Source organism: Lycorma delicatula, chromosome 6, assembly GCF_047948215.1.
Source record: "Lycorma delicatula isolate Av1 chromosome 6, ASM4794821v1, whole genome shotgun sequence".
Taxonomy (NCBI): Eukaryota; Metazoa; Arthropoda; class Insecta; order Hemiptera; family Fulgoridae; genus Lycorma; species Lycorma delicatula.
Genome location: NC_134460.1, coordinates 14,677,845 through 14,694,860, shown reverse-complemented (window position 1 = coordinate 14,694,860; position 17,016 = coordinate 14,677,845). Strand labels below are relative to the sequence as shown.

Below are 17,016 nucleotides of genomic sequence, written 5' to 3'. Positions count from 1 at the left end.
AGAAAAGGTCTTCATAATTGACTAATATCACATAAAAATTATGATTTTTGATGATTAATTTAAGTTAATAGATTTATTAATTGAAGTTAATAGCTTAGTTAATAGACATCTAAGGTGAGGAAATAAACTGATACCGCAAATAATCATACTATTATAAACAGCATTTTTTCAGTTCAGATTAGAAAAAAATTATATTTTTTGAGTGATATAATTTCTTAATAAGGTAAAATTAACTGGAAAACAGACAGATAGTGGGTTATGAATAACGATAAACATATAAAATTGACCCAATAACATTAATTTCTGATGCGTTCATTTGTATATTGTGTCAAAAGAACATTTTTCTTAAAATACTGAATAAATATACATATTTTTCAATATACGACGAATATAATTACATGCATACATGTATGATGTGTTATGTCTTGATGTACATAAAGAAGACAAGCAATTAATTAAGAAGTTATCCACAATTTACTTAGAACGCAGTTTCCTTTCTTTGTTATTTTATTTGTATAAGTTGTTCCAACTTATACAAGTAACTAACTAAAATATTATTTTTCCATAAAATTTTTATAATTAATAATATAAAAAAAACATTATTCTCCCAGACTTATAAAGGTGAATACTTTTACCGGCCAATCTAAGTCTAAGTTTATATTGTGATTGAAAATCACAATATAAAAATAGGTAACCTTATAAAAAAGTTGCACTACAGCATTAAGCTCTTGTAGGTGTGTAAATATGAAACCGGAATTTTCTTATAGATGGCCCTAACTGTTAATGTACTTACTGTCAACCACATCACTGGCACCATTTTCTTTCTTTGACAGCTGACAAAGATTTTCAATTCACAACAATGCTTAGACTTACATTGCTTAGACAACAATGCTTAGACAAAAATAGACTTTATACATGTTTCCAAACTAAAAATGACTCCTTGTTCATACATATCATTTTTTTTCTTCAGTCATTTGAGTGGTTTGATGAAGCTCTCCAAGATTCCCTATCTAGTGCTAGTTGTTTCATTTTGGTATACCTCCTACATCCCTAACAATTTGTTTGATATATTGCAAAAGTTACCTGCCTGAACGTTTTTTTCCTTCTACCTATCCCTCAAATATTCCAGGATGTCTTATTTTGTGGCCTATAAGTCTGTCCCTCCTTTAAACTATATTTTTCCAAATGCTTCTTTCTTCATCGATTTGCCGCAACACCTTTTTCATTTGTCACTTTATCCAACCAACTGATTTTTAACGTTCTCCTGTAGCATCATATTTCAAAAGCTTCTAATCTTTTCTTCTCAGGTACTCTGATCATCCAAGTTTCACTTCCATATAAAGGTACACTCCAAACATATACTTTCAAAAATCTTTTCCTGACGTTTAAATTAATTTTTGATGTAAACCAATTATATTTCTGACTGAAGCTTCGTTTCGCCTTTGCTATTCAGCATTTTATATCTCCTGCTTCGTCCATCTTTAGTAAGTCTACTTCCCAAATAACAAAATCTTCCACCTCCATAATCTTTTCTCCTCCTATTTTCACATTCAGTGGTCCATCTTCGTTATTTCTGCTACATTTCATTTTGTTCTTATTTATTTTCATGTGGTAGTTCTTGCGTAGGACTTCATCCATGCTGTTCATTGTTCCTTCTAAATCCTTTTTACTCTTGGCTAGAATTACTATATATTCAGCAAATCGTAGTATCTTTATCTTTTCACCTTGTACTGTTACTCCGAATCTAAATTATTCTTTAACATCATTAACTGCTAGTTCCATGTAAAGATTAAAAAGTAACGGAGATAGGGAACATCCTTGTCGGACTCCCTTTCTTATTAGGGCTTCTTTCTTATGTTCTTGAATTGTTATTGTTGCTCTTTGGTTCCTGTACATGTTAGCAATTGTTCTTCTATCTCCGTATTTGAACCCTAATTATTTTTAAAAAGCTGAACATTTTATTCCAATCTATGTTATCAAATGCCTTTTCTAGATCTATAAATGCCAAGTATGTAGGTTTGTTTTTCTTTATCTTCCTTCTGCTATTAATCTGAGCCCTAAAATTGCTTCCATTGTCCCTATTCTTGAAACCAAATTGGTCTTCTCCTAACACTTCTTCCACTCTCCTCTCAATTCTTCTGTACAAAATTTAGTTAAGATTTTTGATGCATGGCTAGTTAAGCTAATTGTTCTGTATTCTTCACATTTATCTGCCTCTGCTTTCCTTGGTATCATGACTATAACACTCTTTTTGAAGTCTGACAGAACTTCCACCTTCATAAATATTACACACCAGTTTGTATCAATCGCTTCCTCACCTGCACTGTGCAGTAATTCTACAGGTATTCCATCTATTCCAGGAGCCTTTCTGCCATTCAAATCTTTTAATGCTCTCTTAAATTCAGATCTCAGTATTGTTTCTCCCCTTTCATCCTCACCAACTTCCTCTATAACACCATTTTCTAATTCATTTCCTCCATATAACTTCAATATATTCCTCCCACCTGTCAACTTTGCCTTTCGTATTATATATCTGTGTACCATCGTTGTTTAACACATTATTAGATTTTAATTTATGTACCCCAAAATTTTCCTTAACTTTCCTGTATGCTCCTTCTACTTTACCAATGTTCATTTCTCTTTCCACTTCTGAACACTTCTTTAATTCACTCATCTTTTGCAAGTTTGCAGTTCTGTTTATAGTATTTCTTAATTGTCTATAGTTCCTTTTACTTTCTTCATCACTCTCATTTTTATGTTTTCTATGTTCATCCATCAGCTGCAATATATAGTCTGAAATCCAAGGTTTTCTACCAGTTCTGTTTGTTCTGCTTAAGTTAGTGTCTGCTGATTTAAGAATTACATTTTTAACATTCTTCCATTCTTCTTCTACATTTTCTACCTTATCATTTTTAGTCAGACCTCTTGCGATGTCTCCTCAAAAATGTTCTTTACCTCCTCTTCCTCAAGCTTCTCTAAATTCCACCAATTCATCTGACACCTTTTCTTCAGGTTTTTAAACCCCAATCTACATTTCATTATCACCAAATTATGGTCGCTATCAATGTCTGCTCCAGGGTAATTTTTGCAGTCGACGAGTTGATTTCTAAATCTTTGCTTAACCATGATATAATCCATCTGATACCTTGCAGCATCACCTGGCTTTTTCCAAGTGTATATTCTTCTATTATGACTTTTAAATCGGGTGTTGGCAATTACTAAATTATACTTCGTGTAAAACTCTATAAGTCGGTCCCTTCTTTCATTCCTTTCGCCCAGCCCATATTCATCCACTATATTTCCTTCCTTGTCTTTTCCAATGCTTGCATTCCAATCTCCAACTATTATTAAATTTTGATCTCCATTTACGTGTTTAATTGCTTCGTCATTTCTACGTATAAACACTCTACCTCATAATCATCGCGGGTGCTTGTAGGCATAACAATCGTTGTCGGGATAGGTTTTGATTTTATCCTTATTGCAATGATTCTATTGCTATGAATTTTGAAATACTCTACTCTCTTCCCTATCTTCTTGTTCATTACGAAACCTACTCCTGCCTGCCCATTATTTGAAGCTGAGTTAATTATTCTAAAATCACCTGACCAAAAGTTGTTTTCCACTTCCCATCAAACCTTGCTAATTCCTACTACATCTACATTTATACTATCCATTTAACTCTTTAAATTTTCTAACCTACCAACCTTTTATAGACTTCTAACATTCCATGCTCTGACTTGAAGAATGTTAATTTTTAATTTTCTATTTTACTAAGGAAGGCGCCTCCATCTTTGTTATATGAAAATGCAGAGTACTACATTTTCTTGGAAAAAATGCATCTGTAATTTTCCATAGCTTTCAGCTGCGCAGTACTCAGAGGATTGAGTGATGGCCATTTAAGTCATCCTGACCTACACCCATAATAACTACTGAAAGAGCTGCTGCCCTCTTTCAGGAATCATTCCTTAATAAACGATTATGTTATTCCGATGTAATAATAATTATTATTAATATGGCTCTTCAGTATAATGATTAATTTGAATTAGAAACTTGTAGAAAGTAGTAAGAAACCACCACCACCACCATCCATTAATGAGAAACTCTCCAAAATAGATTTTTAAAATGGATTCTTAATTTTACGAGGTGTGAGAAAATTAATGAGACTGACTACTTACCAGTTTTTATTTTTTTCAAACAACAATATGATCCTCTTCAAAGTAAACCCCTTGGCCAGCTATACACCAGCAGAGTCATTGTTCCCACTCCTGGTTGCAGTGCTGGAAGGCTACAACTGGTAGGGCTTTTAACTGGTCAGTTACAGTCTTTTGAATGTTCTCCAGAGTTCCAAAATGACGTCCTTTTAAGACATGTTTCAATTTTGGGAAAAGGAAAAAGTCACAAGGACTCAAATCAGGTGAATACGGGAATTGAGGAACTGCAGGAATGCATTTTGACTTCAAAAATTTCCTGAAGGAAATGGCCGTGTGACACAGGGCATTGTCATGATGAAGCATCCACTTGCTTCATCGCGAATCACTCTTTTCTTGAGCCTTTCAAGGACACCTTGGTAAAACACTTGGTTGACAGTTTGTCCTGGAGGAACAAATTCTTTATGCACAATACCCCTACTGCCAAAAAAGCAAATCAGCATGGTTTTGATCTTTGATTTGATCATTCAACACCTTTTTCGGTTGAGGAGATGACGAAGTGTGCTACTCTTATCCTACTCAAATATCCAGGATTCATCACCTGTGATCACATGATGAAGAATTCTTGGTCGTTGTCAATCCTCTTAAGAAGATCAACACACACGTTTCTTCGATGGTCCTTCTGTTCTGTTGCGAGGTTTTTCGGCACCAATTTCACACAAATCTTTTGCATGTCCAAATCATCTGTCACATTTTGATGTTCAGTGAAAGTGTTTAAATTTAACTGTTCACTCATCATCCTTATTGTTAAACGACTGTCTGATCTCACAAGAACCCTCACACGCTCAATGTTTTCATCAGATTTTGAAGTTGATGGTCTCCCTGAGCGAGATTGATCTTCAACGTGTTCTCAGCCTTCCAAAAATTATTTGTGCCAGTGGAAAACTTGTTCTCTTGATAAGCAATGTTCCCCATAGGCCTGTTTCAACTTTTCAAAGGTCACACTCGCGGATTCCTCAAGTTTAACACAAGACTTGTTGCACAATGTTGTTCTAACTTCTGAAGCTTCATTTTCATAACACAACAAAAAAACAACTTCACTGATGGCACTGTCAAAAATAATGTGTTGGCTGAACGGAATTGAAACTCGTACTGAGCATGTGGAAGGTATGAACAAACCGGTCTAACACAGACCAGTAGACACAGTGTTGCGAGATCGCTTGCAATGTTGCCAATCTCATTACTTTTCTCACACACCTCGTATTTCATTAAGGTTTTACTGCAGATCGTGCCAAGTTCAGCCTATTATTATTCTTCTTTAGCCTACTAGCAAATTTTACTCCACCAAACTTCTTTCATTCTCTCTCACTTTCTCCCATAGTACAATACTTTTCTCATAAGAATAAATGGATCTGACAAACTATAGAGTTTGTCTCAACATTCATGACTATTTCACTTTTTCAACTGATATTTACCATTCATAAAAATCTATACACAACTACTTACCTGTATGACAATCAATTCCTTAATCCCTCATTCCTGTGATTCTGTTACTCCTCATTGTACCTCTAACAGTACTTTTTATAGTTTACATTTGACACTTAATTTATTTCTTTTCTATAATAAGTTCAATTTAATTTATAATAAAAACCCTTATTTATGTTTTGGTGAATGTTACACAGTAATAGATTCATTACTTTTAAATTAATTTACCACAGATCTTGTAGTCAATCACAAAAGTTTCTTAAAACCTTTTTAAAAATATTTCTGTATTAATTTTAATATTTATAGAAGTTTAATTTTCACAGTGATATTAGTTTAGGTAGCTTATCTATCATACATTCATTTTCTCATCTCTCTCATCTCATTTCATTCATTTTCTGATCTCATGGCAAGTCTTGGAAGAAGAAAGTCTGATTATTCTCTCATTCTGATAGAAATTGCGGTTGCAGTCTAACAACAATGGCTGTTTAAGAGGATATCCAGGTCTGGATGTGCTACGTTGAGAGAATCGATAGTGGTGAGCCTCATTAGGGTTTCATCCCCCTGTGCTCTCACCAAAGTAGTTGCTGAAGAGTATGAGTGGGCAGGTGTTATTCGGGTAGTTGACAGTTTTAGAAAATCGGCATACTGTTGGTCCCCAAAGTTGAGTGAGATGAGAAGTAGGTATCAAGCCAAGCATAGAATATATCAGCGAGCAGCCAGACATCACAATCACAGCCTTCGTGCTGAGACGGCATGAGAAGAGTACCTGTTCAGTTAGCACAACTACAAATTTGCGATCAAGGAGGCCAAGAGAGATGCGCAGAGGTCTCTCTGCCAGGAGATTGATCGCAATGTGTGGGGAGACAGCTTCAGGATAGTTATGGGCCGTTTTGGATGCTATTTGCCCACTCCCACAGCTGCCAAAGTCTTGAAATTGTTCGGCACCCTCTTCCTGAGGGCGTTTGTTCCCCCCAGAATAGAGATAATTGCAGAAGACCTGCCGTTGTTCAACATACATGAGCTCTTCATGGCTGCACGAGGTATGAACAAGAGTCACAAGAGTGGACCAATTAGAAGAGTCTGGGACCGGACAGGATCCCGTTGGAGGTTATGAAGATTGTCATGGAGGTGGCTCCAATTCCTGTCCTTAATAGCATGAATTATATGATTGTACACGATTACATACCAGACCAGTGGAAGATCTCGCTAGATTAGTATTCATCGAGAAACCTAGTGGGCCTAGTTAAACCACAACTTACCAACCATTGTGCCTGGCGAACAGCTTTTGTAAGCTGTCTGAAAGGTTATTTGTGGCTAGGATCCAGCAGGAAATCAAGGCAAGAGGAGTTCTGAGCGACATGCAATATGGCTTCAGGCAAGGTCGTTCTACTATGGACGCTGCAAAGCACATTATGGATTTGACAGAACAGGCTGCCAGTGGGACTCAGGGACGTCCAAAATGCTTTTAATTACATTAGTTTGGTCATCTTCAGAGTCCTGGAGAAATGGCGCATTCCCTTATCTTCAGCGAATTTTACAGAGATATCTCCTGTGCAGAAAGGTGGTGTACGAACTGGGAGACCAACATCTGTCTTTCAATGTACAGTGCGGGGTTCCACAGGGCTCGGTTGTTGGACCAGCACTGTGGAATCTCTTGTATGAAGGTGTTCTTGGCCTGACTTATCCCAAAGGAGTCTCAACTGTCACATATGCCTACAATTTAGCTGTTGTAGTAGTTGCCAGGAGTGAAAGAGATGTTATCTCGAAAGTGAATTGTTCAATAGTTATTGTTGACGAGTGGTTGACTAAGCAGGGTTTGCCAAACTAAAGTGGTAGTCTTGGCTGGAAGGAGGCGGCTAGAATCTATGTGTTTCGAGGTGAAGGGGTACTCCATAGTTACAGACAATGAAGTAAAATACATAGTTTTCTGGATAGACTGTAGGCGTTCATTTAATGGTTGAGAAGACCATCCGGACTTTTCATTTGTAAGTTACTCACAAATGTGGTTGGCCCTAAATCTTCCAGGCGTAAAATATATGAACATGTAGTTAACTCTATAATTCTTTATGGGATCCCTGTGTGGAAAAAAGCCATGAGTTCGAAGAAAAATTTACGCAAATTGGAGAGTTTACAGTTTATGGCCCTGAGAGCGTGCTTCACATACAGGAGTGTCTTGGCTGAGGCAGTTTTTGTTATAGCAAGAACACCACCAGTCGAGTTGCTTGCTAAAATGAGCAAGGTGTATGACCATTTGTTAGAACGAAGGCAGGTCCGTTAGAATGAAGCGTCCACCAGTGCGTGGACTAGATGCTTGAGGTTAAGCCATGGGTCCTGCTAGGATTTGGTGAACTCAGTTACAAGCTCACACAGTTCCTGACGGGCCACGGCTCTTTCCGCCAATATCTCCACAAGTTCAAGAAAGTGGATAGTAACATATATCCATATTGCAGAGACCTGGATGCCATGGAACACGTTGTGTTCCACTGTTTACATTGGGGAACCTTCAGGCATAATTACAGACATCTGGGTCCTCTCTCACTAGATAATATAATAGAGAAGAAGAATTGCTTTACAATGAGGTAACATGGGATTCCATCTCTCGTATGGTCACCGGTATTATTAGGAGTAAGAAGTCAGATGCGAGGACAGAATAGTCTGAGAAAGTCCTAAATATTCCAGCTGCTAGGTGAAGAATTAAGACTGGGGAGTGAGGCTACAGAGTTTGTTCGTGCTTGCGTGGATAGGGTACAATGATGATGCATGATGACTCTCGAACCCCTGAGCCTGAAGACACTCCCCAGGGCTGAGAGTGCTTCATTGTGGCTCGGCCCTGGTGGGGAGAAGTGGTGAGATAAGAGTTTTATTCAATAGGGTACAGGTATACATATGTTCTAAACATCTAGCGGAGTCTGTTCAAGTCTGACTGCTACATTTATGGGGCGTGTGTAAATGGCATTTCTCAGATTCATCAATAACAAAAAAAAAGAAGTTTTATCATGTTTATTAATTTGATATGTAGTCCGAGGTGAGTTAATATTTTTTGTAAGGATTCTTTGTGGATGCAGTTGTAAGCTTTCTTGTAATCTTCAAATGTTATCACCATGTCTCTGTTTCGTTTCCTGTTGTATTCCAATATTAGCTCGAAACTCATGATCTGATCTGAGCAGCTCTTCCAGGGTCTGAAAGAACTCCAGGGTACCTCTCTTGGTATTCTCCTAGTTGTTTTTTGAGTTGTGAACCTGTTAAGGATGATTCTTGAAAGAATCTTGTATGTTGTGTCTAGGAGTGAGTCTCCCCTGAAATTGTTAGGGTCTATTTTGTCCCCTTTTTTGAATAGTGGATGGATGAGGACTGTCATCCAGTGTCCTGGTGGCTCTTCTTTGATCCAAATGTTGACAAGCTATTGATGAAGGGCAATTTTTTCTGATCTTCCTGCATGTTTCTAGATGTCTACAAAAGTCAGATTTTTCCCCGCTGCTTTCTAATTCCTCATCTCACCAGTGCTTTGTAGACTTCTTTTATTGTGGGAGGGATGATGTTTTATGATGGTGTTGTTATTTGGGATGTTGGTGTTGAAGTTTAGGAGTTCTGTTAGTTGTTTGCAATTTAAGAGTTTGTTGTTGAAATATTTACGTAGTATTCCTGCATTGTCTTTATTGTTATGGGCCAGTTTTCATTCTTTATTAATATGGTTGGGGTTTCATATTTTTGGAGCTGATTTTTTAAGGTTTTGTAGTAGTCTCTTGACTGCATTTTGTTTAATTCTTCTTCTATTGACTAAAAAGGCTGTTGCAAACTGTGGGCATTTTTCATCACTGTTCCTAGGTATAGCTTTGTAGCATACATCCTTGAGATTCCATGGCATCCTGGTCGCTATTTCCTATTTCCCATAATGAAAATTTTGTGTTGGCCCATTAGACCCGTTATTATTTTTAGTTTACCAGTTTGCATGAGCAAGTTTACATTGTGTGCAGAAATGTAGGTGATTTGCTTTGGTTTAATTTTTTATTTTTCTTGTTTGTGTATGTAATGTTGGGGCATTCCACTGCTTCTGATCACATGTTATCTTCTAAGTGGCAGCCTACCATATTCTAATGCTGCTTTCAGAGGAAGCAGCATTAGAATATGGTGTGTCTTTTAATGATTGACTGTCAAGGATTAGCATCAACTTCTATCCTAATTACACAGGGAAAATGACACCAGAACACCGATAAACTCATCCAATATTGTTTTACTTTGAAGATGTATGGTAAGCAGTTCACTGAATGTGGCTATCCCATTTGCATTTGTTTTATTTATGCTCTTTAATATTCAGGATGATTCTCCTCCTCCAAGATTGTATTTGTAAGTGTTAGAAACCATCAGTTGTAAGAGGTACAGTTTATCATTGGCTACACTAATGAAACAAATGCCAATAGAAATTTTTTTTTTCTAAAATAATCTTGATGTTGTCAGTCAGTTAATTGTAAAGTGTCATTTCTTAATGTTCTAACTAAAACTATTTTTAGGCAGTCTGACATGAAACCACACATAAACTGACAAATAGACTCAATAGAAACAAGCATCTAACAATAGATGTACGAGGGAAAGTAAGGAGTAAAGTTGTTCTCCATTGACTTTATGCTGAACAAAATTCATACATCAACACAGCTAGCCTGCCAATGTACATATGTGAATTTCAGTCATTTAATCGATTATGTTTATTCTTTGGATTCAGCAACTGGATGTTACACCAGCTGAGAGTCCTCAACTTACAACAACTCTTGTATATCAATATTTGTCTTCCTATACAGTTTTTATCTTCTACTCATGCCTCTATTACCAAAATAATTAAACCTGAATGTCTTAGTACACGGGCAATTAATCTAGTTCAAGATGTTATTTACAAGATGTTGTCACAAATTCTATCATCTTCTAATACAACTAAGCATTTCCTTATCTATTATTATATTTACATTCAGTTGTCACATTTCTTACAAAAATGTTACTCCTGATCCTCTTATAAGGTATGGTTAGTTGGTGGTCATAGTTGCAATGATAGATAAATTTACCTTTCCTTCTGCCACAAAAAGAAATTCAATCAGGATTTGAAACAGTCTTACAGCCTTTAGGTGAAGTTGAGTCTCCAAAAATGTAGCTGTGTGACACTTAAGGCATAACAGCTGTTTTATAAACATTCTTCTGGAACAATTTGGTCATTATAGAGGGAAAGATCTATTGTACTATTTTGCATTATTTTGTTTAATTCAATGTTTTTATCAAGTTTAGTAGGTCTGTAAATAAATTCTATAAATTACATACAGTTCATGTGCGTCATGAAACCTTAACTTTTTGTTGTTAACGGTTAATGTCTTAGTATTTATGTATCCTGTTTCAAAGAGATAATTTGTAAAAGGTTGTCAGCTGTTCCACGTTCACCTCAAGGAAGGTACTTTGAGATGTACAAGTAACTCTATTTTTGGTAAATATACGTTCAATCTCTCTGAAACTGTATTTAGTGCAATTAATATAGTTTAATCTGTATAGTCACAAGTCGCCATATTTGTCAGTGTCTGTTTTGTTTGTTATTTTGAATGCAATACCTTTCTTCCTGAAAGTGTTAGTAATTTTGTAATTTTTCTGTTATTTTATGTAGCATCTTGTAGTTGCTAGCTGTGTGTGGAATGGTAGATGGGTAGCAATTAATATGTGCAGGATTTTATTGTATTGAGGTCTCATTTAATTTGGCACACAATATACCCAAGTATATACTTTTCACAGTATTCATTTAAGTACTAAAGGACTTTCTTAACCTTTTTAAGATTAGCACAATTAACAGCACTGCTATTAGCAATTTCATTAATGCTGATTATCTCTGTAAGATCTTTGAGAAGAAAAATTTTCATTGTGAAAATGAGTCATTTATAATTTCAAAGAATTTTCATCAAATTGTTCTACAGCGATATCTCATTTACTCATACGTAACACTGTATTTCTATCAAAAATTACACTTGAACTAGTTTTGGTTTTTATTATGATGATAAGTTTTAATAAATTTTAAACTGATAAATTATCCTTTGTATTTATGTTAAATGAAAATTTTTTTAAATTGTTTTCAGGCTATAAGTGAAAAATCTGATTAATATGAAACAAGAATTACTATTACATCGTAATTTGAATGATTCAAATAATAAACCCAGTATATAAATTTTTTGCACAGTTAATGATCTCTTCTTTTTTTTTGTTAACTTTACTTGATGCGATACCTATTCTGGAATGAAAATGTAATTTAAAATTTAATTGAAAAATGTAATTCTTTGTTGGTATTCATTCATTTGTTATGTTCACAATATACTGTTTACTTATTATTGTTACTTTTTTTTTTAAGAAGAATAAATTTTTCTAGTCCATGTAATTTATGAACTTTTTTATCTATAACCTTTAACCTAGAATGTAGACCTTTAATACATAAATTTTGGAAATATTGATAAATGGTAGCTGACTTGACTGGTTTATATATTTTTAAAATAAATATTTACTGCTATATTTTTAAAATGTTGATAAATACAAAAAAAAAATTGATAAAAAGTAGTAAATTAAATTAAACCTTTGTTCAGATGTGTTAGGTTTACTCAACCGGAAGAAATACATCAAAAACTGTTGGCGGTTGTTGTGCGATATTGGGATGTAGGTTTTTCTTACATGAGATGTCTTATGGAGTACTCTTTGTGCAGTGAAAATAGTCTAGCGGTCACATTCCTATTTCAGTATCTGTTATCTGTTTGGTGTTTATTGTCTAATTATTTATGAACACATAGTTTTATTTAAGTTGTTAATAACTTTTATCACTGATGCGACTATAAACAAACACTGGAAAAAGAAATTGAAATCTGTCAAAAACGTTTAGTAAAAATTGGAATTTTAATAGCTTAATTCCACAAAAATGTTAAAATTTAGATAAAATCATTTCATTTTGAAAATGACAACACATCACCTACACCTCTCAGATACCTACCTTTAGACATTAGATGTATATCTCAGATCTATCTCATTTATAATAAATCTAAAATTTGTCCACCATCATCACTCTACCTGCTGGTATAAAGTCATAAATACTAGAACAGAAAATGTTGCATGTTGAAACATTTCATTGGCCCCACCATCACCTGAAAAACTCCTGGTTACTGTCAAATAATGACAATTTACACGCAACATACTGATCTTATATTTACACATTAGAGTTAAACTATGTTAACCCTGAAACATGAGTTCACATAATAAGTTTATAAATGTTTATACAGATATCAGAATGTGATGTTACTGTTTTATTTTATGTGAACTATTTTGAAAAATAAAACCATATTGAAAAAAACCACATGCCATGGAGATATGAACACAGGTATGAAACACAGGTATCACATAAAATAAAACTGATCACATTCTGTTACATTTATAGGCTTATTATGTGAACTCTTGTTTCAGGGTTAACAGAATTTAACTCTAATGTGTAAATACAAGATCAGTATGATTTTGACAGTAACCAGGAGTTTTATTTCCAGGAAAAATTAGATGAAATGAAATATCTTTATTACCAGATGTAATTTTGTGGCTTTTTATTGATGAAGAATTTTATTATCAAAATGTTAGACATGTACAAAGCTTCTTAGGTTGGGTTGTGTAGGAGGGATCTTTTTTCAATATGGCTTTATTTTTCAAAATAGTTCATGCTTGTTCATTGTTTGTATTTAATACACACAACAGGAGGAGTGATTTCATGATGATATGATATGCAAGGAGATATCAAAAAACAAGCAGAATTATAAAAAAAAGAAGTGTTTTAAAAAAAGGGAATTTTATATAAATTTTAGATTAACTTCATTTTCTGTAGTTAATAACATTTAAAGTTTTCATATTGCAAGTGTTAATAATGAATCAAATTTCTTGATCTTGCATTTGTTTATTATTGGGCTATTTTACACTAATCTCCTCAGAATTAAATTCTCTACAACTTTTGATAATAAATTTTATGCATTTTTTTATTCATTTAACAAAATTGTTGTATTACAAATATAAAATATGTTTTTAGACAATAAATGTTTCTGTTTTACTTCAAATATTATGAAAACTACTGGAGATGTGGTTTTGGAACCTGCTTTATTCAACTTTACAGGTTAAAAACCATAAAAAACCATCAGGTTGACTCCTTAATTTGGGTTCCTAAAATTTCAATAGGGTTTTATTTCACCGTTTGCCCTGGAATCAGGGCAAAATGTTTCATTAGCCATAACTTGCTAACAGAGCATTTCTAGCCCCATGTTTATATGAACTTTTTCCATTATTTTCTTTATTAGAATGAGGTCAGAAAGTGTGGATAACACTGTGTGAATGTATATAATTCTTATTAAATCATTTAAAAGTTAATTTAGAAGTCATAAAGTTATTTAAAAGTTGATTTTTGAAGTTGGAGGTTCTGAGGTTCAAATCCAAGCAAAGGTAAGTTAATTTTATACAGATTTGATTACTAGTTAGTCGGGATAATCGAGACACACTAGCTTACTGGTGGAACACAAAAATTGCAGGAATCAGATCAACTTAACATTAAACTCTGTTATCTTAACACATAGAAGGATACATCAGAATTTTGAAGAACTAGTTGGCCAGGTCAAGGGTGTTCACAGCTCACATTGAAGAAACACTCAAGAAGGCAGAAAGGGTAGCATCGATAATCACTAGACTCTTAGTTAATACCACTGAACTAAAGAGAACTAGAGATTCAAAAAGGAGAGAGATAGCTTTGACGGTGACCTCCGTTATTCTCTATGTGGCACTGGTATTGGATCGGTCTCTAGACATCTTAAGGAATAAGATGACGGCCAATAAGATGTACCAGAGATTGGCACTGAAGGTGGCTCAGGCATACTGTACTGTCTTGCTGTAGTGCTGATTATTGATGGGATGTCATGAGTGGATCTCCTGGCAGAGAGATTTGAAAGGTACCAGGCCACAGACAGGTCTGTGACTAGGGTCTCCCTAATGGGCTGTTGGCAGGAGAGATGGTGTAGTGCCTAATGGGCCGATGGACTTTCAGGCTGACCTTGTATTGAGTAATGGATCTCTAGGAAGTATGATGAGATAGATTTTTGGATGGTCCAGTGGCTGTCTGTCCAGGGATCGTTCACCGCGTACTTATATACAAGAGGGAGACAGGCGTCGCCAGAGTGCCTGTATTGTGGTCTTGAAGATGATGCAGAGCATACCTTCCTACAGTGCCCAAGATGGGCTCTGAATAGACTGTTTGGGGAAGAGATCTCTCCGGAGGAAATTATGAGCATTATGCTTAGCTACAATGACAGTTGGAGTTGTTCTCGCTGGTTCCAGGAAGTACTGTCCAAGAAAATGCTAGAAGAGGAACCAAGGTAGAGTTATGTTTAGTCTGAGAGTGGTCCGAATATCTGACAGGTAGGGAAATGGTGGCTGTCTCAAGAGAGCGTGAGGAGGAAGTTTAGGCCATGAAGTGGGGGGGGGGGTGCCTGAAGGGTCGATATTGGGCCCCCTGCTCTGGAATGTGGCTTTTGGTGGACTGTTGATCTTAAACCTTCCACCTCAGTGGTGCTAACGGTGTTTGCGGATGACCTGGTCATAGTTCCTCATTTGTTTCCAAGAAATTTTTAAAAAATAGTAAATTTCATTGTTACTCCATTTTTACCCCTGTAAAATGGGAATTTCAAAAAATCCTTTTGTAGTGTGCAGTTGTACTGTAAGAAGAACATGTATACAAATTTTCATCAATTTATATTCAGTAGTTTTTGCTTGGTGTTGATTATAAATCACTCGCGTATGTTGTCTTCAGTTTCAATAAGATTTCTATTGAAAATATCTCTACTGTAAAGTATCTTGAGTGTGACTCACCGTAAGAAAGGAGCATGAGAATTTAGCAGCTTGCCACCTAACGGCCCAAATAAGAAGTGTAACAGATTATGTATATACACATTTTAATAAATAATTTTTCAATTTTAGATAACATTTCCAAATAACTGTAATTGTTAGATCGAGAGTGTACCTAATGCAAGCAAAAGTTAGCCTTAAACCTACTATCAAACATCTCATTTGAATTACGAAAATTGTACGTAACATATAGGTCTATATGTTATATACGTAATAGTTTTGGATGTTTCTGTATCCACTGAGAAGAAACAAAGCCTCATTAAAAAAGAAAGTCAAGTCTATTTGGGCAAAGTTTTTAAACCATTGACTTTTAACCGTTTACATTAATCGGTAATTTTTTTATCATCTTGTTAAGTCCGTGCAGAATTTGAATATAATATATTTAAAATTTATCTTAACTATATGTTCAAATCACAAATCATTTGTTTTAACTTCCTGAGAGATATGTTTGGGGAAATGTAATCAATTCCCCTCAACTTTTCATTCGTTTTATCTCCTCCTAAAATTAACTTTGTCATTCATTTTTGGTCACAACGATAATCTCTTGTGAAATTTTTTTACTGATTTCTCAATATTTTTTTTTTTATTGCCTTTGAACTTTACAATAATTTATTCATGCACTCGATGTAAAAGGTTTTCATGAGCATTCTTTCTTCACTTGTTGAACACATCTTACCATGACAACGCGTGCTAAAATGTTTAAACATCACACGAAATTAAGTTTTTATAAACTTATCAGCCTGTATTTCAGATTATTAAGTATATTAGATATTAGTATAAACTGACAATAGTGTATGATAACTGTATATGAATGTTTTGAATAAAATAAATGTCCTGGAATTTTTCTCACTTAATTAACTACTAACATATACCTCATAAATGAATTTTTCTCACTTACATGAGTAAATAAATTTTTTATTTACTTTTTTATAGAATATCGTTTATAGTTGCAAGTAGAATAAAATGTTAAATAATTTTCCACTATTTTCCTTGTCTGCGGTTTCAAAACAAATGTTGGGAATTGCATTTTTCTATGATGGGATGTGTTATAAGACAATACATTTATAATAATTTGTAATGGTAAGCTACTGTCCATTTTTTTCCTTATAAATAGTTTTTATTGTCAAACATATAATAATTTTGTTTGGTCAACATAATATTATCATTATTTCTTTTTAATTGTGTTTGTTAAAAAACTATTTTCTTAAATTTATAATGAGTAATAAAAATTATACACAATAATATCACAACCTCTCTGAAAATGTTCTTTTTTTTACAGGTTAAAGATATATGTCACATATGGGAATTAGGAGGTGGTACATTATTTACGAGTATTGTCAAATGAGGGTGAAGTGTTAAACTCACTTAAAATAACGTCAATGACAGTGGTTATGATGCTAGATCTTTCATCCTTAAGTACTTTATGGACAGCCATAGAAACATTATTAAATATTATAAA

The 17,016-nt window shown here is 34.4% G+C and overlaps 1 protein-coding gene across 8 annotated transcripts in view; it reads left to right on the top strand.

The window, feature by feature from the left end:
• LOC142326654 (cytoplasmic dynein 2 light intermediate chain 1-like) overlaps positions 1 to 16,972 on the top strand; it is a 66,347-nt gene extending 49,375 nt beyond the window's left edge. For 3 of the 8 annotated variants that reach the window (XM_075369256.1, XM_075369257.1, XM_075369251.1), the window contains exon 10: positions 11,732 to 12,003. The gene's annotated coding sequence lies outside the window, so the exon portion shown is untranslated. Of the gene's footprint in view, positions 1 to 11,731; positions 12,007 to 16,836 lie in introns of those variants that run through there. The other 5 variants (XM_075369255.1, XM_075369252.1, XM_075369253.1 and 2 more) reach the window with 5 other exon arrangements.
• The last annotated feature ends 44 nt before the right edge of the window (positions 16,973 to 17,016 follow it).